Below are 27,363 nucleotides of genomic sequence, written 5' to 3' on the forward strand. Positions count from 1 at the left end.
GTTAGTTCGAACTAACGTCCGTTAGTTCGAACTAACTTTGTAGTGTAGACATACCCTACCTCTTCCTTATTTACTCTCTCCATACCCATCATGATTTAATAGACCTCTATCATATTCCCCCTTAGTTGTCACCTTTCCAAGCTGAAAAGTCCCAGTCTTGTTAATCTCTCCTCAGATAGAAGCTGTTCTGTTCTCCTTACAGTCTTATCAAAAGGTCTTTTCATTTCTAACCCATAGGCTCATATGTTACTAGGGACTGGCACTAGCTCCTTAGACCCTTCTCCTGCTCAGTACCTGCTACCTATTGCCACTCTTCCTGTTCGCTTTCCCTCAGGGTATGTCTACACTACCCTCCTAGTTCATACCCTCAGTGAGTTTTCAATCCAGGAAACCAATTTCAATCCAGGCCAATTTGATTTAAATGTGTAAGACGGAAGACACTATCAAATGCTTTACTGAACAACAAATGCAATTTCACTTCCATTACCTGTGTCATTTGTTTTACATGGAGGAACAGTCTTTACGCGGATGCACAGAAAGGCACAGCCAGGGCGAGGGGAAGCCATCTGGGGCTGCTCCAGGAGCCAAACAGAAGCTTGCATAAATCAGAGTAGCCCAAGGGATTGCTCTAATTTACAACAAGCTCCAGGCTGCAGTCTAGAATTCCCATAATGCTGAGTACTACAGGCCATCTTTCTATCGGCTGGTATCCAGACCCCTGAGGCCCCACCCTCTTCTCCTCCCTCTTGTCTCCCCAAGACTCCACCCCCATTGTTCATTCCTTCTTCCCCCAGTCATTCACTGAATCACCTCTCCCCCACACACACCCGGGCTCCCTCTGCTCCAGGGCTGGGACAAGGAGACTGCCTGAAGGTAGGGGGCAACCCCAGATGAGCAGGGGCTGATGTGGGTTAATGACCCGACATTTCTCCCTGCCCCCACAATAGCTGGACTTTGGTGTCTGGTTAGTACATCTGACCAGACCCCACCAGGTCCCCTTTAGGACTGGACTTTCTGGTAGAAAACTGGGCATCTGGCAACCCTCAATGGCAGCCAGAGACAGCAGCCAAAAACCAGACTGTCCAGGTAAAACTCAGATATGTAGCAACCCTAATCTCCTTCACCACTGACACACCACTGCTAAGGGTAGGGTTGCTTATGTCATCCCTGTGCTCTCCTGCTCTGGAGGAAATCTTCCTCAGCCCCTTGCAGCACATAGGGCAAAGTGTAGGTCCATAATTGGTCTCAAGCTTGCCCACCAAGATCTGTTCTTTAAGGGTGTGATGCTGCATCCCCCATGCCTCAGTGGAACATTGACAAGTGCCAGCAATGTCCCCTCTGCCATGTATATTGGCCAAACTGGACAGTCTCCACAACAAAGCATTAATGGACAGAAATCATATATTTGAAATGGTAGCACAGAAACCTGTTGGAGAACATTTTAACTTGCCCAGACACTCACTAATGGATGTGAAAATGGCTATCCTCATACAAAGTAATTTCAGGTACCAGCTAGAGAGAGAGTCTGCAGAACTGGCCTTTTCTCCTGTGGGAGTAATATATCTGAGAGCTGTGGCTTCATTCCCCGTATGCTTTTATCTGATAGCTGTGAGAAGGTAAACGATGAACTTTTATATGTAGAAAGCTTTTAGTTTCTTCCCACACTAAACTATCTATCTGTTAATGTTAAAGGAGCTTTCAAAAATATATAAAGATACTATCAATCTGCACTGAATAGATTAACCCATTTGAATGAATTATTTTTGTTTTGGAGTATGCCTGGGAGCCTGCTGAGGTATTTAGAAGGATGCTGTGTTTTCTATAAGGCTAGGCTGAAAGAGAGAGTGGAATTGAGGGAATTCTATCATTGTGTGTTGCAATCCATTCATAAGAAAGTTCACTAAAACATCTGAGAGAGTATTTTTTTATTTATTTTTACTTAGGGCAAATTCATTTTTTCTTGACAACAAAACCTTCCTAGTCAATGCACAAAGTTGTTCATAAGGTTGGTATAACTGTTCTTAAGGCTTCTTTTATATAATATTCTTAGTCAATGCTTACATTTTCTGCCTTCACTGATGTGGATGCATTTGGGTACAGCCCACTGTATTAGCCCCGTTTGGCATGGACACTTTAATTGATAATTGGTTTCTTTTTCTCCCTTCTCCCCTCTTTTTCTGCTATATATTTGTGTCACTGGACCCATTGTTCCACTCACCTGAAGAAATGGGTTGTGCCCATGAAAGCTCATGATATTATCTATATTTCTTGGTTAGTCTTTAAGGTGCTACAGGACCATTTGTTGTTTTATAAGGTTTTTTTTAACTTACAGACTAATACTGCTATCCCTCAGAGACAGTCAGTCAATGTCAGTCAGCCTGGCTTTCGTGTGCATTAAACTAGGTATCAGATTTTTTAGATTTTATCAAATGTTTGTGAGTTTCTGCCTGTATTAAGCTCACTTTTAACCTCCATCTTCCATGTTGTAAGGTAATATTTGAGTGGACATATTGCGAGTCTCTGTGACCATGTAAATCTCCAGACAGGAGAGAACCAACTAGTGAGAAGTGCCAATGTGTGACAAGCATTAGATGCAACAGGAATCAGCCATGGAAGCCAGATGGCCTATAATGACATGTTAAAGGGGACAAAAGACTTTGTTGCTCTGCTCTTCCTCCATCAAGATGAGTCATACAAGTGGATTCCCCCAGCATCTGAGTTTTGCAGCTCAGAGTATATGGGGGGAGGGCGTAAGAAACCCAAACAGAAGGAAATGGGTATGTGTGCTAGAGGACAAGGTTTTCCAGACATACATAACAGGTCTACCGCTGTTTTACCTGATTTAGCCCTAAAGGACATGCAGAGTTTCCTTATTATAGAAGCTTCTATTACCTTTTGAAACTTAAGATTATAATCTATTTATATATCTATGTTTCCTGCTTTAACCATATAAATAATTATCTTGTTTCATGTTCCTTGTCACGGGGGAACCCCCCCACACACACCCATTTAGCCCTGTAGGATTGTGGGGTAAGGGAGCCCGCGTTCAGTTCACGGAGGGGCTCTCCGCTACCCCGACCCCTTTTGCTCTTGGCCTATAGGGTGTAGTAGGGTTCTCTTATAACGGGGTCGAGCCCCGCTATGACCAGGACCCTCCTACTTAACCCCTGTGGCCCCCCCCCCGAGGTCCCCATCTCGGGGCTCCCTCCAGTCCCGCTCTCACCAGTCCGTTGACACTGCCCAGGTCGGGGTGTCCCTCCCGTGGTCTCGCGTCGCCCGGTTGCTCTTCGGTGGCCTGGGGTCTTGGCCAGTCCCGGCTCGGGCTCTCTGCCGCGGTTCTCAGCACGCCCCCTCTTGTCTGGGGGGGATAGGGAGGTGCTGTCCGAGTCCCCCGCTCGCCCGCCTCTGCCACGGTCCCTCGACCCCTCCTGTGGCCTCCGCCCCTCCTCGGCGTCCTCCTCCGCGCTTCCCCAGCTCTTCGGTCGCTGCGCGAGCTGCCTGCGTCCCTGGACGCGGCGTGAGTGACGGGGCTGGCCCGTCACATTCCTATTAATAAATCTGTGTATAATTTATTGTAGGACTGATTACAAGCATTGTCTTTGGTGTGAGATCTAAGGTGCAATTAACCTGGGGTAAGTGACTAGTCCATTGGGACTCAAAATAACCTGGATCTTGCCAGAATTCTTAGTGTAAGGGACCATCTATCATAAAGGTTTGCCTACATGGCAAGACAGATCAAAGTATCAAGGGGATTGTTTGTAATGCCATATTAAGGCTGTCATAGAGCCTAAGGACTTTACGTGTGATAACTGGTGGGGGAAATCTAACTATAGAGCTCACCACCAATTTGGATTTTGTGTCATGGTTCTTAACATTGTTGTCTGCAGTATTGTAGCCATGTTGGTCCCAGGATATTAGAGAGACAAGGTGGGAGAGGTAATATTTCATATTGGGCCAACTTCTGTTGATGAGAGGGACCAGCTTTGAAGCTACACAGAGCTAGGTGACTGGGCAACAACATGGCAAATGAATTTGAATGTTGATAAATGCAAAGTAATGCATATTGGAAAACATAATCCAACTATACATACAAAATGATGGGGACTAAATTAGCTATTTCCACTCAAGAGAGAGAGATCTTGGCGTCACTGTGGATAGTTCTCTGAAAACATCCACTCAGTGTGCAGCAGCAGTCAAAAAAGCAAACAGAATGTTGGGAATCATTTAAAAGGGGATAGAAAATAAGACAGAGACTATCTGAAGCCTGGTCTGCACCGGAGGGGAAGGTTGACCTAAGTATGCAACTCCAGATACATTAATTGTGTAGCTGGAGTCAACATATCTTAAATCCTCATCCACACAGTGGGAGGCCAATGAGAACACATGCTCCCATTGGCTTCCTTTACTCCTCGAAGCATGAGGAGTACCAGATGCCTGCAGGGGCTGGCCTCAGCATTTGATTTAGGGGTCTAGATTAGACCCACTAAATCGAACACTAGAAGATCAACCTCTGGAGAGTCGATCTTCTCGCTAGTGTAGACAAGCCCTTAATTGCCTCTATATAAAATAAATCCACGGTATCCCCACATCTTGAATACCGCATATAGATTCTTTATTTTCATTTAAAAAAAGATATATTGGCATGGGAAATAATTCAGAAAAGAGCAACAAAATGATTAGGGGTTTGGAACAGCTGTCATATGAAGAGAGAGTAAAAAGACTAGGACTTTTCAACTTTAAAAGAGGAGACTAAGGGGCGATATGACAGAGGTCTATAAAACCATGACTGATGTGGAGAAAGTGAATAAAGAAAAGTTATTTACTTGTTCCCATAACATAAGAACTAGGAGTCACCAACTGAAATTAATAGGTAGCAGGTTTAAAACAAACAAAAGGAAGTATTTCTTCACTCAGTGCAGTGTCAACTTATGGAACTCCTTGCCAGAGGATGTTGTGAAGACCAGGACTTTATCAGGGTTCAAAAAGAACTAGATAAATTCATGGAGGTCAGGTTCATCAGTGCTTATTAGCCACAATGGGTAGGAATGGTGTCCCTTGTCTCTATTTGTCAGAGGCTGGGAATGAGTGACAGGGGAGGGATCATTTGATGATTCCCTGTTGTGTTCATTCCCCCTGGGGCACCTGGCATTGGCCACGGTTGGAAGACAGGGAACTGGGCTAGATGGATCTTTGGTCTGTCCCAGTATGGCTATTCTTATGTGGGCTGCAAATCTGGGAAAGGTGTGCTGAGTGTCACAGCTAAATATAAGGTGTAACAGAGTGTTTTGCAATAAACAATAATTATAACCCACTTAACAGTCTCCCTTCTTTTCCTCCTATGACTGAAGGCCACTTCACCTTGATTGAGCACTCAAAATATAATATTCATTAACTATTTATGCTAACAATCAGTTGCACCTTGTAGTTAGCTGTGACGTGTGGTGTATGTTTCCCAGACCTAGAGAAGAGCTCTGTGCATTCTTGAAAGCTCCTCTCTCTGACCAGCAGAGCTTGATCTAATTAACGATATTCCTCACCCGTCTTGTCTCTCTGGTTCTGGTTCAGTCTGCCATGAGGACAGCACTCATGCTCTTGAGTCACTGCAGGCCACTTGCCAAAGGACTTGCTTCAACTGCCACTGAAATCTATAGAAAAACTCCTTTAAACATAAGTGGGAGTTGGATCAGGGATCCATACAACCACGCTGCTTACTGCTCATGGTTCCATCATCTACTAGATATCTAGGCACAGACCCTAAGCAGTATTTAGATGCCTAACTCCCATTGATTTCAATAGCAGGTGCTGCTAAATACCTGGGCCACAGTGATTTTTCTCTTACCACCTGTTCTGTACTAAAACTTGACATTGGATTTTAAAAAAACAATAATAGCCGGTATCTCCTCTACTTTCCTTCCCTGAAAATCAGTAGCACATTTATTGACTCCTAGAGCCTCTGATAATGAAGTTTTCAGAAGTAGTCATCTGCCGTTGGCTAAGTTTGTTGGTGGGCTTCCTATTTAAAAGAAACAAAAGGAAGTACATCTTCATGCAATGCACAGCCAACCTGTGGAACTCCTTGCCAGGGGATGGCCAAGTCTATAACATGTTAAAAAAAACCTAAGTAAGTTTGTGGAAGATTGGTCTATCAATTGCTATTAGCCAAAATGGTGAGGGATGCAACTCCCATCCTCTGGGTGTCCCTAGTCTCTAAATTGCCAGAAACTGGGAAGAAAAAAGGGGATGGGTCGCTTTATGATTGCATGTTCTGTTCATTACTTCTGGGCAACCTGACATTGGCCATGGTTAGAATACTGGATACTGGGCTAGATGAAACAGTTGTCTGACCTAGTATGGCCATTCTCATGTCCTTAACACCCAAGGATGCATGAAATTTAGGGGTGCTAATATGTGTGTGCTAACATTTCGAAGGGTCCTCCTGTTGGATCTCTATTGATAGCTTCTTTACAAGGTGTGTTAGCGTCTAACTGACAAACTTCTGCAGCAATTTCTTTAATAAAAGAAAGGCAGATTGTAAAACATTTCAGTATCTCAGCTATTTAACAGGACTCAGTGATTTCATCTCTCTCCTCTTTTATAAATGGAGCCCTTGCCTCATTGTTATTCCTTTTGCCTCTGCTTTCGTTGCTAATGCCTTTGGCTGTATGACTTCACTGCATCTTGGCTACCCTACAGCCTGCGGCATGGACTGATTCTGTGTATTCTTGTTTGACTGCTTCCCCATCTGTCTCTTTTACAGATTGGCTTTTCACTCATGTCCCCAGTCAGTCCTTCAATAACCAAGATTGAACTGGGGTGGGAGTTTTCAAACTTTTTTTCTCATGACTCAATTGAAGAAAATTGTTGATGCCTTTGAAACCATCTTAAGTAAGTCTTTTGACTAGAGTGCAGGCTCCAGGGTGAGGCTGAAGAAACGAGGGATTGAGAGTGTGGGACGTAAAGGCTTTGCCTAGGGGTGTGAGCTCTGGGTTGGAGCCAGAGATGAGGGGCTAAGAGGTGGGGCAAAAGGGTTCAGTATGTAGGTAGGGAATCTTGTCAGGGACATCGGGGTGGGGTTCAGGGAGTCCAGGCTCTGGGAGTGCAGGCAATGGGATGGGCCCAGGGATGAGGGGTTTGGGGTGCAGGAGGGGTTTCTAGGTTGGGGGGGCTCAGTTCTGGGACAGGGGATTGTTGGAGAACAAGCTTACCTCCAGGGGCTCCTGATCAGTGATGTAGTGGGATGGTAAGGCAGGCTTCCTGCATGTCCTGGCACAGTGGACCGCACTGCATCCTTGGAAGCAGCAGGTCCAGCTCCCCAGGCTGCTCCCCCCCCCCCCCCCCCCAGCCCCAAGCTCTGGCTGCACACACGCATTGGTTGATTCCTGGTTTGTCGCCAGGCATTGCTGAGCCAAAATGGGCAGTACTCGTTCTGGGCTTGTTTTACCTTTTAATCATCTTGTGAGAGTTGGCTGCTCACCTCCACCTAGGCGCTGGACCTGCTGCTGACTGCTTGCAGGCCGCAGTGCAGTCTGCAGTGCCAGGACAGGCAGGAAGCCTGCCTTAGCCCCCCCACTGGTCACTGGCCACCCTCCACCAAGGCGGCCCAGTCCCTGACTTTCAATGGCCCGTACTTTGAAAATCACTTAGCTAGGCTAGTAAAGGGCCAGTTTCAATTCCACAGGAAGAGCACATGGTCCTTTCCTCTGTGCACTGGGGACTTCTGCATCACAGGAGGCATTTGGCCGCAGGGTGGTCTGGCCATAGTACAGCTGCCGCCACATCTCCCTGCAAACTAGGAAGCAGCTTTAAGTCCCCTCTATGTGCAGAAGGTGTCCGAGAGGGTCACAGAATCAGCATGCCCTCCTGCTAGCCCAATCCCGGCCCACCCACTGCTGCACAGCCAGCTCTGGGCACCCCAGCAGAACAGGGATTTGCAGAGGGTTTGTGCTGCAGCTAAATTCCATCCTCCCCATCTCCCACCAGAGACCTCATCAGGACCAGCCTGGGCTGGTGGAACCCTAGAGAAACTAGCTGGTTCTCACCCCACTTCACTTCTTCCCCAGGTCATCTTTTCTGAAGCTACCGCCAGCAGTGCCACACTCAAAGGAGGGTTTTATTCCTTTGTGTAGCTGCACATGATGCTGCTGGCAGCGGCTGCAGGCTGATGGCTCCAGATGGTACACATGCCAGAAGGGGGCGCTTGCTGAGTGTTGAATAGGAGAGAGTGCTTGTGCTGGCATGGCATGGCTATCCCATTGCAGAATGTCAGGGTGCAAAAAGTCCACAATGCATAGCCACCTTGAGGTCACAAAAGAGGCGAGGAGCCAGAATAGCTCAGAAAGGTCCCCTGAAGAGTTGGGTGCTGCATTATCGCAGGAAGAGGAGGGCATGGGTGCTAATGCAACCCATTGCATGGTGTTATAAGGCCCCCTCTGCAGGGACACAGAGGATATGGGACTGCTACTGCCACCACTGAGAGAAGCATGGCTCTTGAGCTAAAGCAGTAACATATGATTTTAGCTCTGGAGGTCCCTGGCTTAATCATATAATCATACAATCATAGGGTGGGAGGAGACCTCAGGAGGCCATTGAGTCCAACACCCAGCTGAAAGTAGGACCAATCCCAACTAAATATCCCAGCCAGGGCTTTGTCAAGCTGGGACATAAAAACCTCTAGGGATGGAGATTCCATCACCTCCCTAGGTAACCCATCCAGTGCTTCATCACCCTCCCAGTGAAATAGTTTTTCCTAATAGCCAACATAGACCTCCCCCACTGCAACTTGAGACCATTGCTCCTTGTTCTGTCACAAGTGAGAACAGCTTGGCTCCATCCTCCAGTCCTCGATGTGCCAGTCTAGTCAGGGCAGTGTTCACAGTAATATTTGGTGCTGCTCAGGGAAACAGGGGGAAAGAAAAGCAAGCACCACGCTGCAGGATCTGAGGGCATGTCTACACTAAAGCACTAATTTGAACTAAGCTAAGTCAAACTAGTGCATCTAGGCCTAAAAACTAGTTTGTATTAGCATTTTGCTAATTCGAACTAGCATGTCCACACTGAGTGGACCCTGAACCGAGGTTAAGGATGGCCGGAAGCGGTGCCGGCAGGGCATCAGGTTAGGACTTAGAGCGCGGAGCTGCTGTCTCAGGCTAGCCGAGGGCTGTGCTTAAAGGGACCCGACCCCCACCCCAGACAGACAGTTCTCAGGGGTGCCCCGCTTGCAAAGTAGTCCTGGTTTGGAGTGCCCTGAGTGCCCACACTTGGCACATCACAGCACTCGGCCATCAGCCCGGCTGCACTTGCCACAGGCTGCCATCCGGGGGAGGGGGGTGTCAATCAGGGGGCTGCAGGAGAGCTTCCATCCCGAGAAGCCCGCAGAGCCACCCCAGTCCTCCCCATTGGGGGCTCGTACCCCATTCCTCCCTCACCTCCTTCCACTTACCCCTCGCTAGCCCCCCTTCCTGATGTACAAAATAAAGATAACGTGTTCAAAAATAGAAACTCTCTTTATTGAACAAAACTCTGGGAGACTGGGAAAAGGAGGTGGGAGAGGGGAAGAGAGAGAGTGGGAGAGGGGAGGGCAACTAAAATGATCAGGGGTTTGGAACAGGTCCCATATGAAGAGAGGCTAAAGAGACTGGGACTTCTCAGCTTAGAAAAGAGGAGACTGGGGGGGGGGAAATGATAGAGGTCTATAAAAGCATGAGTGGTGCGGAGAGGGTGCATAAAGAAAAGTTCTTCATTAGTTCGCATAATAGAAGGACTAGAGGACACCAAATGAAATGAATGGGTAGCAGGCTTCAAACTAATAACAGAAAGTTGTTCTTCACAAAGCAAAGAGTCAACCTGTGGCACTCCTTGCTGCAGGAGGCTGTGAAAGCTAGAACTAGAACAGAGTTTAAAGAGAAGTTACATAAAGTCATGGAGGTTGGGTCCATGGAGTACTATTAGCCAGGGGGTGGAAATGGTGTCTCTGGCCTCTGTTTGTGGAAGGCTGGAGATGGATGGCACGAGACAAATGGCTTGGTCATTGTTTCGGTCCATCCCCTCCAGGGTCCCTAGTGTTGGCCACTGTCGGCAGACAGGCAACAGGGCTAGATGGACCTTTGGTCTGACCCAGTACGGCCATTCTAAGCTCAGGGCTCAGGGTCGGGGGTCTCACTGGACCACCCTGATTTTCATGCAAACCTGCTCCTGGGTGGCCAGGCTGGCAGCTATCCTGCCCTAGACGGTCACTTTCCTGTGCCTAGTGCGGACGTCCTGGATGAGGTCCACGATCTCCGCACTAGAGGTCCCAGCAAGAGGCGGAGGGCTGGGTGGCAGCGGGTAGCTAGTTCATGCCGTGCCAGGTGCAGGGTCTGCTGGCTGGGTGCTGGCAGGTTTGCACCTGGCACGGGCACCGTAGCCAGACCGTGCCCCTTTAAGGGCTCCAGGGCAGGGAGGGGGACAGACGAGTTTCCCTGGTGGTGCCCAGAGTGGCCACCAGGGAAAGCTGGGGAGGGCTAGCCTCTCACTAGTTCGAATTAAGTGGCTACACACCCCTTAATTCGAACTGCTTAATTCGAACTAGGCGTTAGTCCTCGTAGAATGAGGTTTACCTAGTTCAAATTAAGTGCTCCACTAGTTCGAATTAAGTTTGAACTAGTGGTTTGTATGTGTAGCGCCTATCAAAGTTAATTCGAACTAACGTCTGTTAGTTCGAATTAACTTTGTAGTGTAGACATACCCTCACTGACTTCCTGCAGTTCTATGTGGACTGCTGGCAGCTCTGAATGGACACTGAGCTCTCTACACAGGGCTGGGCTGTACGAGAAGGGTGTTCTCTGCTCAGGGGAGTCCTCCAACTGTGGGGAGTTCTGAGTTTGTGATATCTTGACAATGCCGGTTTTTAAAAAGTGAATTTTCCACATGCCCAGAGTCCAAGGAGCCTGAGAGACACAGTATTCAATAAACCTACAGCCCAGACAGAAACTGATCAGAGACCAGCTGGAAAAAGCTGTTTGCATTAAGTTCCTGATGTTATTGTTTCATTGCACAAAACTTTTCATGAAAAGAGACAGGCTCCAGGCTGACTTTCTGGGCTTAAACAATGTACCATTAGGGTCTTTGGGCCTGATTCCTCTCACAGACTGTTTTTACACCACTCTAAACCTTAGAGCTCAGTGAAGTTGCCTCTGGTTTGCACTGCACAGCAGCTGTCTGTCCTCTTTCTATTATAGTGGTTGTGTTGTTCCCAGTGACATTTTCTGGCCTGTAAACACCCAGCATGGTGTGTTTGACTGCACCCCATCTGAGGGCTCTGATTAGTGTCACTGCAGCCCTGGGGTGCTAGCAGGGGCAGCCTGAAGCCAAAAGCCGCATTTGGATTGACATCTTTGCTACCTCCAAGTTCCACAAGGGCTTTAAGAAACCTAACCCCTGGCAAGTCCAATTCACTCTTGCTGCAGCAGGAGATAAGGTGATAACCAACGTCAGCATGATGATGAATGGATGCTGTGCGTACACCGAATGCTCTCAGCTCTTCTCTGCCTCATCCAGCAAAATTGTCTTGGAGGCACAGTCTGTTTGGGTTTAATCAGAGCTTTTATTGCATCTTGGCTCTTTGTCAATCTGGCTGCACACAGTCTTCAGTCACAGCGTCCAGTCGGTATCATCCAATCCAGTCTCGACTCACAGCACTGTCCCCTCCCATCTCTATGTCTCTCCAGCAACCTTACTCTGAGAGATTGACATGTGTGTCATGACACAAGCAAAGAGGTTCATCTACTATCTATTTGAATTTGTCTGTCTGTGCCTGCATCTATCTGTGTGTCTGCCTGTTTGTTCAAGTACTCCTTCTAAATGGTAAAGAGCTGGGACCACCAAACTAGGTATGTGCTGCTTCCTTTTATCATAACTTAAAAGCAAGGTAAGGGTTTGGTTGTGCCAGGAAAATGGGATGTGCCTGGAACGGGTTTGGAGGACCCCGATCTAGTCTGATCTGCAGAAAACAGGCTGTAGCATTTCATCCAGCTATTGCAGCCTGGATGTGCTTCACATTATCCTTTGTGGAATATATTGTGACATGCTAGTCTATTTACCTCCCTTTGCAACTTGCAGGTAAGTGTGTGTCCCTCCAGACATTTCACAACTAAGTCGCAGAAGACACCTGCCTTCCATACCTTCAGCCTCCCAGCAATCACAAGCTGTACCCAGGCCTGCCAAAGGGTGAGTGTAACCGCTTATCCTGGGAAAATAAACAGTGGGTGCATAGCCACATACCCCCCAGCCCTATGTGTGAGAGAGGAGCTGCAAGTAAGCCTCTTGGGAAGAACTTCCTGAAGAAGAGATGCATGAAATAGTTTCTTAAGGGAACTGGAGAGAAACACCATCCCTGGAGATGTGTAAAACTAGTTTGGATCGGACTCTAGGGAACAAGCAACAGGGATTGGTCTTTCTGATTGCTGTCATCCCATGATTTAATTGTGCATTTAATCCATCATGTCTTTATTCATTATTCGGCCTTTAGGGGCATTTAATAATTGCGGATATAATGGTGCATTTGATAAAACACTGAAACATTTAATAAATCTCTAATGCTGGGTCTCTCCTCTCTTCTTGGTAAAATCCAGCTGATCTCCTGATGAGCTGCTTCTTTCCACCCCTCGCTGGCAAAATGCAGTTGGCTTATAGAAGCAATGCTCCCCTTCTCAATTACCAGTAAACCCCACAGCTGTTTCATAAATGCAGCCCTCGCCTCCCCAGTTGTTTTGCAGAGGGATGCATTTTCTCCTACAACCTAGCTGTTTTCCAGGTGCGTTGCCACACCTCCCCGCCAGCTGCCTGCTTTGGAGATGCATTACCGCGACGTCTCCTGTCCCCCGCCCCAGCCTCCGCTGCTGCAGGTGCATTGCCAGACTTGCCCCGTCCCCGACACCCAGCTGCTGCAGGTGCATTGCCGCATCTACCCCGTCTCCCACACCCACCCGCTGCACGTGCGTTGCCACACCCAGCCTGCCTCCCACACCCACCCGCTGCACGTGCATTGCCGCTTCCTCTCCTTAGCGGGCCCAGCCAGGCAGGGAGCTGCGCCCCCGCGCACAGGCAGGTAGGGGGGTGTGGGCAAGCGAGCGAAGGAGCCGCTTGGCGGCGCCCCAAGAGGGTGGGGTCGGGCAGCGGAGCCGGGCTCGCCAGAGCGATCCGCGCGCAGTGCGGGCTGCACGGAGCCAGCGCAGCAGCCGGTGAGTGACCCCCCCCCCCCCCATCGCCGCTTCCCCCGGGGGGCTGCTCTTTGGGCACGTGCTGGGCTCCCCCTTGGGCGGCCTGAGCGGGGCGCCAGGCAGCTGGGCACGGCCGGACCCGCCTTCCCCAAGCCGGCGGGGGAGACGCGGCGCGCAGAGACCAGCAGCACCTCCTGCTCCGCCGGCTGCCCTGCCAGCCTCCGCGCAGCGGCTCTGTTGGGTGCGTGCCTCGTTGCCTAGAAGCCCTCGCCTGGCGGGTGCGGGGAGTCCTAGGGTCAGACAACGGACACCTGGTCAGACCAGCCCCACGAGCCACAGCAGCGTGTGGGGTCACTGTCCGTGCCAGGAGCCTCTGAGTGTTTGGGTTGGTCTGTGGCACGTTCAGACAGCGTCTGGGGCTGAGGGAGACGAGCCACTTCTAAGTCCTGCTCCATTCAGCTCCCCGTCAGGTGTGGCTCATGTTACCGGCTTGCCCCTTTTCCCTGGTGCCTTTGGCCGGGTTTGTTTTCTTCCCTCTTTGCCCACGGGATGGGGAAGCTTTGTCTGAGGGTAGGTGTTTAGTGTTGCTGTTTGGAGGAGCATAGGGCTGGAAGGGAGCTCTTGGGTCACAAATCCGGTGCCTGCTATCACGGCTGTCATGTATTCTCATTCCAGAATTGATCACAGTCCATCTTAAAACCAGCTTGGTGGTTTGCCCTGCTGCTTTTAGTGGGAGCTTGTTGCAGGTACTCATTCCTCAGATGGTTAGAATTTCTCAATTCACCTTGTGATTTCTCATCTAAACTTACTCATGGCGATATCAATTTTTCTCTTGTGCCAACAAATTCCTTTAGCTTTAGTAACTCTTTCCACCCTGATGTTCTCCCCCCCCCCCTCCCTCCCCCCCTCCGTCTGGTCAAAAGACCCATTCCATAAACAGGAACAATTTTTTACAAGAATCTGTCTTCTGGAGCATGATCAGTTTTGTGCAGGGTGTAAGGATTGTTTGTTAATAATGCTTGACTCAAGTAGCTCTTTTCAAAGTGCTTTTAAAATATTAATTAATCTGTTTATTTTTAATATCTGCATGTCAGATGTTGCTGGAATCTGTGTAGTAAGTTGGAAACATTTTCCTGTCAGCCTTTTTTTTTTTTTTACCTCCGTTTTGACACTCCAGACTCTCTTTTGATGTTTAACTGTCTTTCGCTTTCTCGGAAGGTTACTGAATTTCTTGACACGTTTGGGGACCTGGTCAGATTTTGGCAGGCACTCAAGTTGTTTGGATCAACATTATGTTGCTGCAAGGATGGGGTCTTTTCCCCTAGAGCTAATACACTGCTGGTCCAGAGAGGCAAGGTTGGCTTGACAGGCTGTATCTTTAGGGTAGGGGCAGGGAATGTTTTTTGATTCAGTGGCTGGTGAGCCACAGAAAAAATCATTTCACACAAGTGAGAAGCAAACAAACAAGTCCTCACTGACATGGCCCCTGACTGAGGAGGAGACAGACACTCCCAACGTTCCCCTTGCACGCCAGAGACCCAGGCTAGTAGATTTTTGTGTGCTCTAGCTCTGCAGAGGAGAGGTGATGGGGAGGAGATGGCTGGAGCACCAGCGAAGCTCCCCAGTGCTAGGAGGCAGCCAGATCCAGGGGCTTAGGTTCCCCATTCCTGCCTTGGGGGAAGATTGAACTACTCAGCATCTTGTAACAGTGCTGGAAAACATGAAGCATTGTCCTTAATTTAATTACTGAAATGGGGCCTAAATATAATTGTTGCAGTTCTATCTGCAGAGCCAAGAGCCCTGCAGATCTGTGGACCATTTTGTGGACTGGATGCAGATACAAACTGTGTGCCCATGTAGGGCTAGGGCTCTATGCAGAACTCTGACTGAGAAACGGTTTTAGGGACTTTCTCTGGGGGGGGGGGGGGGGGAATCCCACTTAGTACCCCCCCCAGGCATCTTAGGTGTAGAAGACCACAATGACTTCTGCAGACTCCTTCCCTGAGGTAGGGCAGAATGAATGGGACGCAGATGGGAGCTCCTTTGAAAGTCTGACTGGCACTGCTGGACCCATCTGGTTTCCTCCTGCATGCTGGAGAGAGGTGGGGAGCTGGAGCCAAAGCACAATATCCCAGCACGGGTGTAAGCAGGGGCTGCCCTATTCCATGAACATAAGCTCAAAGCACCTGTTCAGTCCAGGTGTTCCCTGTTTGGGCCAATTATGAGGACAGGGCAGACCGAATCTGGGGGACTGTAAGGGGCCTGGTGAGAAGGCAGCCCAGAGTTAGTGATGTCTCAGGCAGACAGGAGATGAGGGCTGCTACAGAGTGAAAACAGATCCGAGGGAAAGAATGCAGGAGAGGAGCAAGAGGCGTTTGCTGGCTGCTGTCCCCAAGCTAGAGAGACAGGACTGGAGAGGGCTAAAGGCAGCAGCAGAGGGAGATGTCATAGAATACTAGGACTGGAAGGGACCTCGAGAGGTCATCGACTTCAGTCCCCTGTCCTCATGGCAGGACCCAGTACTGTCTAGACCATCCCTGATAGACATTTATCTAACCTACTCTTAAATATCTCCAGAGAGATGTCCACTGCATTTGAGTCAGATAACGGTAGCTAAAAGCCTCAGGGGGCTGAAAGGAGGGGGAGTAGGTAGGGGTTGGGGTGTTACCTGCTGCTGTTGCCTTGCTGGAGGGCAAGACCCCTCTATGCCCTGCATGGTGAAGAGAGGGTATAGGATCCAGGGTGTAAATATCTGGAAGTAATCGATCATGATTTTTGGTGTAAGGGGCCGTCTATCATAAGCTAGACTGGAGGACCCAAGGGGTCTGCAGAGACTCCACGTTATGGTTATTGGAGTGTGCAAGGAGTTCACAATTGATACTTGGTTGGTGACCTCTAGAACTCATAACCGGTGTGGGGTTTATGCCCTGCTTCTTAGTGTTGGTGCCCATCAGTGTGAGCCCCTCTCTGCAGCGTGACACCCCCATCTCTGAGATCCACAGCTGCATTTGAATCCCAGAGGATCCACTTCACTGGTTGAGCCCTTGATCTTTACCTTCCCAGGAACTTGATGCAAATGATTTCCCAGAATTACTTACTGGGGAGGGGTGGAAATGGGATGACTTCAGCCACGGAGGGCAAAGCGTGGATACTTAATGACTACAGGGTGAATACGAAAAGGAAAGGGGGATCCTCTAACTTGTTGTTCATGCCAAGCTCTTGTGTAGCATCTTGCAGCTCAAAGCTCTTTAAAACTGGGAAACTGAGGCACAGAGGGAGCAAATCACAAAACCACAGGGTTAGAAGGGACCACAAGGGTGATCTAGTCTAACCCCCTGCCTAGATGCAGGATTTGTTGCATCACCACCATCCAAGACAAGTAGCTCTCCAGCCTCCTTTAAAAAAATCTCCCATGAAAGAGCTTCAGTGTTTCAGACCAGCTCACCCAGCAGGTCAGTGGCAGTCACTGGGGGTGCGTCTACACAGCACCCTTACCTCGATATAAGCAACACAATTTGTATAATTTATTTCAATCTTATTTCAAAATAGCTTATTTCAAAACTTGGCGCGGTCCAATTTTGAAATAAGGCACTAATCCGAAACGTCCCGTAACCATCATGCAATGAGGTTTACAGGGACACTGGAAAGCAAGCCCATTATATTTGGATACATAGCTCCACTGTGTAGACGTAGCCTGGGTGAGCTTGTCTAAAACATGGATTAGAACCCAGGTCTCCTGAGTGATGCTTGAATGCTCTATTCACTGGGCAACACTCTCTCCCAATGCAGTTATAAAATATAATACAAAGTCTAAGGTGGTGGATGGATTCTAGAAAATAGTAATGTACAAGACTACATTTGCGGTACACTCCTGTGGGCATGGCATGAACACGTGGAGTAGAATGCAATACAGCTGGGCTACGTCTACACTGGCCCCTTTTCCGTAAGGGGCATGTAAATTTCGCCTATCGTCGTAGGGAAATCCGCGGGGGATTTAAATATCCCCCGCGGCATTTAAATAAAAATGGCCGCCGCTTTTTTCCGGCTTTTAAAAAAGCCGGAAAAGAGCGTCTAGACTGGCCCCGATCCTCCGGAAAAAGCGCCCTTTTCCGGAGGCTCTTATTCTTACTTCAAAGTAAGAATAAGAGCCTCCGGAAAAGGGCGCTTTTTCCGGAGGATCGGGGCCAGTCTAGACGCTCTTTTCCGGCTTTTTTAAAAGCCGGAAAAAAGCGGCGGCCATTTTTATTTAAATGCCGCGGGGGATATTTAAATCCCCCGCGGATTTCCCTACGACGATAGGCGAAATTTACATGCCCCTTACGGAAAAGGGGCCAGTGTAGACGAGCCCCTGCAGTTAGTTGGAATTTGACATACTTTTCAAGTAGTCTGTGTATTGTTGGGTTTTTTTCAGACTTTATTTAAGGGTGACTAGGAAAGGAAAATAAAATTGGGTTTTCACTTCCCATTTCTTTTTTTATAACAAGTCAAGGCTTCTTTATAACAGAAGCAGCTTATTTTTCTGTCTAAAGTAATTAAATGGGCCCCCATTACTGTACTATCTGAGCACTTCACAATCTTTTAATGTGGCTATCCTGGCAACAGCTCTGAACTCTGGGAAGTTCTTCACACAGCTCACATTCAACCTGTGGAACTCCTTGCCTGAGGAGGTTGTGAAGGCTAGGACTATAACAGGGTTTAAAAAAGAACCTCCATGAATTTATCTAGTTAAGTCCATTAATGGCTATTAGCCAAGATGGGTAAGGAATGGTGTCCCTAGCCTCTGTTTGTCAGAGGGTGGAGATGGATGGCAAGAGAGATCGCTTGATCATTACCTGTTCGGTTCACTCCCCTCTGGGGCACCTGGTACTGGCCACTGTTGGCAGACAGGATACTGGGCTGGATGGACCTTTGGTCTGACCCAGTCTGGCCATTCTTATGTTCCTATGACACAAATGCTGTGATCTCTATTTACAGGGAGAGATGTGAGGTGCAGAGATGACTTGACTGAGGTCACATAGAAAGTCTGTGATAGAGCAGGGAATTGAATGGAGATCTGCTAGTCCCAGCCTAGCACCCCACTTGCTCGTCCATCCTTCCTTCCTTTTCTTTATTTTTTTTTATTTTGTTTTCCTTACAAATATCAGGAATATTGAGTTTTGTCTTCCCCATATCCACTGGAGGTTTTCTTGGGAGAGTGGAAAACTGCATGGGGAGCTTTCTCAGGCCTTAGCTATAGCAGCAAAGTAGAGCAATTGAATGTCTCTCAGAGATGTGCTCTCCTTAGGGGGCCAAGGGTGTAACTAAAAATAGAGGTTAAATAAAATAAGCACTTTTTAAAACAGGCTAAGTACACTTTCCTTTTTCAGATGTCAGGTTTCATTCCTTAGTACTTGTCATCAACCTGCTTGTTCTGGTCATCTGCAGAGCTCTCCGGGGGGGAAAAAAATCAGGGTAGACCAAGACCTGAAGTTCTCATTTTTTAAAAAACAAAACAAACAAACTAGGAAGTGGGAGTAGGAGTAGGCGAGTCAAGTCTACTCTGACTGTCTTTATGCACCAAGAAAAATGGCCACAAACTACAAAGCATTATATCCCAGAGTGCAGGTCACCTACCCAGCAAAATTTGCACCTTAATGTGATTCTGCTGCCTTCTGCGTAAATGCACGGTGTGCTCTGTAGAATTTTAAAATCGAAACCCCTTTTTGAAACCTGATTTGTTTTTTGAGCTCACTTCTCAGAATGGTTTGGGAATTTCCAAGTCTTTGTGTGTGTCTCTTTGGGCTATTTTTTCCACATCTCCTGTATCCTAGACATTCAACCGGTTTGACTGGTTTAATGGCACAGTCCTCAAGTAATCAAAACAGCAGAGACTGAGGGATGGGACTGCTCTGGAGAATGGCAACTGGTTAGGAATCTAGTAGAACATAAGAACAGCCATACTGGGTCAGACCAAAGGTCCATCTAGACCAGTATCCTGTCTGTTAGATGCCACAGAGGGAATGAACAGAACAGGTAACCATCAAGTGATCACTCCCTGTCACCCCTTTCCAGCCTCTGACACACAGGTTAGGGACACCATTTCTACCCATCGTAGCTCATAAATTCATGGAGGATAAGTCATCAATGTTTATTTAGTTTTTTTAACCCTGTTAAACTCCTGGTCTTCACAACATCATCTGGGAAGGAGTTCCACAAGTTGACACTGCTGTATGAAGAAATAACGTCCTTTTGTCTTTTAAAGCTGGTATCTATTAATTTCATTCTGTGACCTCTAGTTCTTATGTTATGGGAACAAGTAAATAACTCTTCCCTATTCACTTTCTTCACACCAGTCATGATTTTATAGATCTCTATCATATCCCCATTTAAATCAACTTCAGTCTAGCCACAGCCCTCATTTTTGCAAAGGCATCAAAGCCAACTGGATTTTTCTTGGCAGTGAGGGCCCATGCTTGCAGATGGTTCTGCAGGATCAGGGGTTCCAAGGCAGGAATGACTGCAAGAAGTTACCATCTAACTGCTGTTGTATGTTCTAGGAGAACTGAATAGGTGCCTCTTGGAATAGTTCCTGTTGGATAAGTGTCCACACACCCCTGCTCTCCTGAGTACCTGGCGGGAGCTTCTGGGAAATATAATTGGATGAATCTGTATTAAAGAGCTTGCTCACCACAGACTTAAGTGCTGATGTTTGCTGTAGTCAGATGCACAAAGAACATAGTTGCTGCAATGGAAGACGGGCTGCCCAGTGTCTGACAGTATTGTTGTAGCTGTGGTGTTAGTGAGACAAGGTTGGGTGTGGGGGGGGGGGGAGCATCTTTCATAGGACCAATTTCAGTGGGCGAGAGATACTCCTGTGTGTTACCTTGACCCACAGAAGTTGGCCCCATGAAACACACAAGTGTATCTTTCACCCACTGAAATTAGTCCTAGGAAAGATATTCCCTCTCCACCTTGTCTTGCTGGGGTCTGGCTGTTCATTACATATCAGGATAATAAATTAATATATGGAGACCTTGAGAGGTCATTGAGTCCAGTCCCCTGCCCTCACAGCAGGGCCAAGTACCATCCCTGACAGATTAGCCCCCTCAAGGATTGAACTCACACCCCTGGGTTTAAAAGGCCAATGCTCAAACCCCTGAGCTATACCCTTCCTTCCCTCTGACAATGCACTGCTGGGAACACTTAAGGAGCTCTTTTTGCACCGCTAGGAGCAAGACACAAAGGAGACTGACTTCCTCTCCAGTCTGTCCATGTCTGTTTCCTGCTTCTGTCGCCATCTCACCCCAGTGTGGGGGCCTGGAACGATTTCCAGTGGTGCTTAAGCATATGCAACAGGATCTCGTCCCATGCAAAGGGGCTGGAGCAAAGCAGAGTGGCTTGGGCTTTGGAGAAATGGAAGCCTCTTTTTCTGGCTCAGTAAGCCCTAGCAGGGAAGGGCGTTGCAGCTGTTGAGGCACTAGCCTGTGACAGTAGGGAACTCGACAGAGTTCTCCCTAGTCTTACACATGTTGTGTGATGATGATGGGCGGACACTTAGGATCTGTCTACACTGCAGCTATGTGCCCCCAGATGGCCTGGGCCAGCTGATTCAGGATCGTTTGGCTCAGGCTACGGGGCTGTTTCACTGCTGTGTAGATGTTGGGGCTCCAGCTTTTGGACTTTGCAACATGGGGCAGTCAACCATCTAGGCTGCAGTTCAATAGCTCCTCAGTCCAAATCAGCTGGCACAAAGGAGCTCGGATACTCTGGTCATGGAGACCCAGTAAATATCTTAGCTGACTCCTGGGTTAGCGGGGAGCCTGGTTACTCAATGGGTAGAGCTCACTGGGAAATCCTGGGCTTGGATTTCCGCTCCCCTCCACTGCAGTTGAGTCTCTGAATCCTTTGTCAAACGTGTTTTTTGTCAAATGTGTTTTACTTTGGGCCAGTTCCATGTAGCCTGGTTTTCCTGAGGTGCTAACTGCTCCCCATTGAGGCGGACTGGAGATGTGGATATTCAATCTCTGTTCCACCATGTGTCAGACGTAGTGAAACTTCCTCCCTGAGTGGCGGTGGTGTGAAGCCGGGTTGTGGAGATAAAATGGGCTTCTCAATGTCCATAAAGGAGCAACTGGTCACAGCCTAAAATAAACATTCCCCTTTGGGTGTTGAAAAGGGGATCTTTTGTGGCTATGCCATTTCCACTTGAACTGCCAAGCTGCGACTGTCCCAGGAGATTGGGACAAAGGGAAAAGGAAAACCTGAGAGGTGATGGAGAGAAGCTTTCGGGAAAGTGAAATCTCTCCCCAAAGCTTACCTGTGGTGTGATGCTTGCAAACCACTCCAAAAGCTTGCACAGGTGCTGTGTTGTGGCTGCTGCTTATCATGCTGATCATAGAAACACAGGGCAGGAGGGACTTTGAAATTTTCAAGTCTATCCCCCTGTACTGAAGCAGGGCTAAGTATATATAGTCAGACCATCATTGACAAGTGTTCGTTCAACCCTTTCTTAAACCTCCAGTGAAGGGGGTTCAACAGCCTCCCTGGGAATCCCATTCCAGAGCTCAGCTACCCCTAGAAAGTTTTCCCTAATATCTAACCTTAATCTTCCCTGCTGACTATTAAACCTATCCCTTGTCTTGTCTTTGGTGGGTATGAAAACCAACTGATCACCATCCTCTTTATAACAGCCCTTAACAGATTTGGTGACTCTGACCAGCCCCTTCAGCCTTTTGTCTCAAGGCTAAACATTTCTGTGTTTGGGGTTTTTTTTGGTTTTAAAGTCTCCTCGTAGGTTAGGTCTCCTCTGGACTCTCTTCATTTACCCACATATTTCCCAAAGTGGGGCACCCAAGATCGGACCCATTACTTCAGCTAGGTTCTCACTCGTTGAGTGGAACGTGCCTTGCATACAACATTCCTGTTAATATGCCCCCAAATGATACTCTCCTTATTTTATTCACAACTGCATCACCAGTTGTTTCCCGTTTCATAGTTGTGCATGTGATTGCTGATTTTTCCCCCCCCCTTGCTCAGTGCAATGCATTGCACTTGTCTGTCTTTAATTTCATTGTGCTGATTTCAGGCCAATTCTACAATTTGTCGAATTAATTTTGAATTCTAATCCTGCCCTCCCCTCACTCTCCCCCCAAGTGCTTGCAAACCTTCTCTCTGCTTGGTGAATATGCTTATGCTCTTATTGACACATTCTATTACCGGAGTCTTTAAAGGGACATTGAAATGATGCAACAAGTGTGGTACAAATGTTTCAACCTCATCAGGCTGGTACCTTGGAATTGCCCTACCTGTCTCTCCCCACCAATTACCTCATCTACTTAGACTGTAAACTCTGTGGGGTAGGATCTATTTCTGAGAGTCCAGAAGAGAGCAACAGTGGGGCCCATATCCCTGAGAGTACCTTCTGTGCTCTACCTTAATACATACACTAATGAGGCTGGCTTTATAGATGGAACATTGTGTCCCAGAGAGTTTGTGACTTGCCTAAAGTCCTATGACGAACCTGTGGCATAAGAACAGCCATATTAGGTCCGACCATAGGTCCATCTAGCCCAGTAACCTGATTCCTGACCATGGCCAATGCTAGATACCCCAGAGATGAATAGAACACCAAGTGATCCATCCTCCTCTTGCCCATTCCCAGCCTCTGACAATTGGACACCATTCCTACTCAGCCTGGCTAATAAGTATTGATGGAGCCATCCTCCATGAATGTATCTAGTTCTTTCTTGAACCCTGTTTTCAACCCCACTGTTGAACCCTGTTTAAAAGAGAGCCAGGTACAGAAGTCTCAAGTTTTCAGCAGTTTCTAGAGGAGGTGCTCTTTGTAAAACAGAATCTCCATGTATATAGGATACACCCGTTCTACATCCAAGTTCTGCAATGTGGTGGAATCAAAGGCTAGAGCCAAAACCTCCCTGTGTTGTTGAGATGTAGCACCTGGACACGGCAATGCTAGGCATGATTATCCAGACTCTACGCAGATGATGTACAGGAGTCACTTATTTCTGGCTTCTCAAAAGTGCAGCTGGCATCTCAATAGAAACGCCTCTTGGTTTGGTTTGGACACAAGTGAGGGTTGATAACAAACACGGGACGGGACGACACTTTACAGTGATCCGAGGAAACTGTACAGACTGAGATGTGGGAGGGTTCAGATGAGTTGGATTTATTATTCACTTCTGGCAGGCAAGAGGGTGTTTCAGGGGACAGAGGTCATTGTGGGAACAGGAACTAGGCCTGATTTTTCAAGTGTTGAGGACTCTGAAGAATTCCTGCTGAAGTCAGTGGGAACTGCAGGTGTTCATCCCCTCTGAAAATCACACCCCCAGAGGCAGAAGAAATAGGGCACATGGGGGGGGGGGGGGATCAGAGGAGACCAGGATGAGAACAGACAATGTTAGGGGATCCAAGTCTGGCCCTAAACTTTGTCTGCTGCTGCTGATGCCAAACACAAGGGCTACATCTAGACTGGCATGATTTTCCACAAATGCTTTAACAGAAAAGTTTTCCGTTAAAAGCATTTGCGGAAAAGAGCGTCTAGATTGGCCACGGACGCTTTTCCGCAAAAAGTGTTTTTGCAGAAGAGTGTCCGTGCCAATCTAGACGCGCTTTTCCACAAAAAAGCCCCGATTGCCATTTTCGCGATCGGGGCTTTTTTGTGCAAAACAAATCTGAGCTGTATATACTGGCCCTTTTGCGCAAAAACTTTGCACGAAAGGGACTTTTGCCCGAACGGGAGCAGCATAGTATTTCTGCAAGAAGCACTGATTTCAGACAGTATGAAGTCAGTGTTCTTGCAGAAATTCAAGCGGCCAGTGTAAGCAGCTGATTTTGCGGAAAAACTTGCCAGTCTAGACACAGCCAAGGAGGTTTAGCTCCTGTTTGCTGGGGTACCATGCTGCTCACACTGAGCTATTGAGACTGGAAAGAAGGAACAACTTAGCTGGGTAAAACGAGAGTGGGCGTCTGTTTGAGCTACACTTGGCAGCATCTAGCAGTAAACAGAAGCAAGCTCTCCGTGCGCTAGTGCAGTAGCAAGTGGGTGGGGTGGGAGACAGAGAAGTGAGAGAGAACGGCTTTTTTTTTTTTTAAACTAGGTCAATAACTAACACTGTGATGGCCCCGTGGAGGAACAGTGCCAGCGAGGGCATGTAGCAGACAGTGTTAAGCAGCAGAGGGGTGGCTGAGTTAGTCTGTAACTGGGAAAAACTTAAAGCAATGAACAGTCAGTCCTGCAGCACCTTAGACCAGGGGTCTCCAAACTTTTCAGCACGAGGGCCGCATTAACTATCAAACAGCAGTTCGGGGGCCGACTACACACTTGAGGTCCAAATAAAAAACAATCAAAACATGGATGTTGTTTTAAATTATTTATTTAATATTATTTTATTCAGTTATTATTTAATAACACATTGATACACTACACATGAACACCTGTATTAGTGTGAATGGTGAAATTGTTTCCTGGATGCCAAAATAGCAGACATTTCTGGCTTTAGATTTGTTGTCCCTAACATCAACAGTGACCTGAGATTATCATCGGACAAGTTTGTTCTCAAATTGTTCTTCACATATTTCATTCTTGAAAATGTTTGTTCACACAGGTATGTTGTTCCAAATATTGAAAGGTACCTTGATGCAAAAGTTTTGACATTAGGAAAGTCTTCCTTGGGCAAAAACTGGTAAAAACCCACCAGTCCTATTTTGAACTTGACCCGAAACAATTTTTAAAAATTCTTATGATTTCTTAAGTTAAACTTACGTGAATATAGTGTGCAAATATATCCACTTATGGTAGAGAGATTGTTGCTTTTAATGTTTCCTCTTCAGAATATTCGCCTGCGAATCCGTTTCTCCCGGAAGGGGAGGGGGCTTTTTCCCCTGCTCTCCCCTTCCTCTGCACGCTGTCCTCCCCTCCTGCTTGCCACCGCTCACTCCTTCCCCCCCCCCCGGGCGGAAGGGGTCACCTTTTAAAAGTTCCCGCCGGGGTTCACGTTCCCCCGCAGGTCGCCGGGCGGGCGTTACCACCACCGCCCATCCTGCCCCCTGATTGGCTGGCTGCCCTGTCAGTCTGGGCGGGGGAACGCTGCCCGTGCTAACCCCCGCCCCCTGCGCCGTTTGCCGCCGCGCGGCCGCTTGTCAGCGGAGCGGCCCGCTTCTCCTGCCCCGGTGCGGCGTGAGTACATGCTGCACACCCCTGACAGGGTCCCCCCCCCCCCGCAGCAAGAAGGGCCCGTTCGGCGGCGCCCCAGGGACGGGCGGGGGTCGCCTCGTCACACCAGCACGCGGAAGAAGGCGGGGCAAGACAAAAAGGTCTCCACGGGCCGGATGAGAGGGCCTCGCGGGCCACATCTGGCCCGCGGGCCGTAGTTTGGAGACCCCTGCCTTAGACTAACACAACACGTAGATGGTGGTATGAGCTTTCATGGGCACAACCCACTTCTGAAGTGGGTTGCTCCCACAAAAGCTCATGATACCATCTACATGTTTTGTTAGTCTCTTAGGTGCTACAAGACTACTCATTGTTGTGGGGGATTTTTAGTGTTAAGCAGCTTAATCCAGTTAAGCATTTTTTTTAATGTGCAAGGGCAGCTGCTGACAAACCTACTGGTGGTTTGCAAAGCCCTCTATAGGAGGGGCTCCTGCTGACCATGGGCAGTTCTGCATGTCAGGGTCTCAAAGGATTGAGACCATAGGATTGAGACCATATTTTTTTTGTTTCTTTTAAATACACAAGGCCACATCCTACCCTGGTGTAAACCAGTGTCACTCCAGTAAAGTGAATGGAACTAAGTTGATTTAGATCCACAGAGGATCTGGCTTTTAAAAGGGTATGGGATAGGCTTAGATCAGGCAAGCCATGTCCATGTTGTGTGTGCGCCTTCATTTCCCCCTCTTCAGACCGGAGGTGATGCTGCAAACCTCAGCATATGGCAGCGAAGCAGCATCTGACAACTATTTGCGGAGCTCTTTGGGATCCCAAGACGAGCAAAGTAGTTATGATGACAATTAAATGCACTGATGACTGTTTCTAAATAATAGTCCCAGGAGGCTAGAGAATTAGAAGCTACTCAGGAGGAGAGGTTCATTTCCACTCCATTTAGGAAGAAAACACCGGTGGTATTTTCTGTTTTCATTGAGAATCAAACATCACAGCCACAAGACTTTTATCTGTCTCTGGGGAAGTGAAGTGGATGGGAGTCGGAGGTGCTCAGCTAAGTGAATCTGAATTCTGGGCATTGTCAAGTTTGAGACAGGGATTGTGGGGTTTGGTCAATGTTTGTACAACAATGAGGTCCTGTCCACGAGCAGGGTCGCCCTTTCAATTTATGGGGGCCTACGCAAGTTACTTGAGGGGTGGGGAATATTGAGGGGGGGCCAGGCTTCTGCTGGGGCTCCCCTCTGCCACTCTGGAGGCGGAGCAGCAGAGTTGAGGGCTCTTCTTCACCCTCAGTCTGGCAGGAGAGAGGGGCTCTTAGCACAGTGGTGGTCTGGCCAAGAGGAGCTAGTGGGCAGAGGGGAGGGGGCAGGGAGAAGACAGCCATGCTGCCCTTGACCAAGAGAGCAGCCATGGCAGAGGCTGGACCAGAGAGGAACCAGTGGTGGTCAGGGCCATCCTTAGGCGTACAAGCACACAGGTGCCCTGCACAGCTGAGTGTGCCGTGTGTGGCCACGGAAAGCCCTGTCCACAAGTGGGGCTCCCAGATGCTACTGCAATGCAAATAACAAACAAGAATACTAACACACCTGCCACTGCAGCAAACACTTATTGGCCAATGGCTGTTACTAGTCCGACAGCAATCATTGAGGGAGGCTGAGTCCTCGAGCCTGGCTCAAAGCCACTGTCTCATTTTGCTGATGAGCTGGCGCGCACCCATCTTGAGCGCAGGGAAGTCACAGGTTCTGCAAGTGTAAATCTCTGCCATTTTGCTGTTCTGCAGCAAGTTAGACATCAATCACTTGGGGGCATGCAGGGGTGGGGGTATGTACAGGGCCTGATTTCTAATCCCCCCCCCCTTTCCTCCTTGGATTCCCTTTGTTACTGAGGCACTGACTTGCGTGCAGTGGCTCCCAGCTTACAGCACTGTGAGTGACAGGAGGGTCAGGCCCCTTGTGCGTGTTGGCTTGTTTTCAGTTTTTGCCTTCCTGCTGTGCTCATTTCTCTCCC

The 27,363-nt window shown here is 48.3% G+C and overlaps 1 protein-coding gene across 6 annotated transcripts in view; it reads left to right on the forward strand.

Moving 5' to 3' along the window:
* The window catches only part of P2RY6 (pyrimidinergic receptor P2Y6), a 204,689-nt gene that overhangs the window by 123,985 nt on the left and 53,341 nt on the right, over nucleotides 1-27,363 (forward strand). For 4 of the 6 annotated variants that reach the window (XM_075919554.1, XM_075919555.1, XM_014577377.3 and 1 more), the window contains exon 1: nucleotides 13,026-13,217. The gene's annotated coding sequence lies outside the window, so the exon portion shown is untranslated. Of the gene's footprint in view, nucleotides 1-11,737; nucleotides 11,868-12,096; nucleotides 12,205-13,025; nucleotides 13,218-27,363 lie in introns of those variants that run through there. The other 2 variants (XM_075919553.1, XM_075919552.1) reach the window with 2 other exon arrangements.

The sequence above is a fragment of the Pelodiscus sinensis genome, chromosome 1, assembly GCF_049634645.1.
Source record: "Pelodiscus sinensis isolate JC-2024 chromosome 1, ASM4963464v1, whole genome shotgun sequence".
Taxonomy (NCBI): Eukaryota; Metazoa; Chordata; order Testudines; family Trionychidae; genus Pelodiscus; species Pelodiscus sinensis.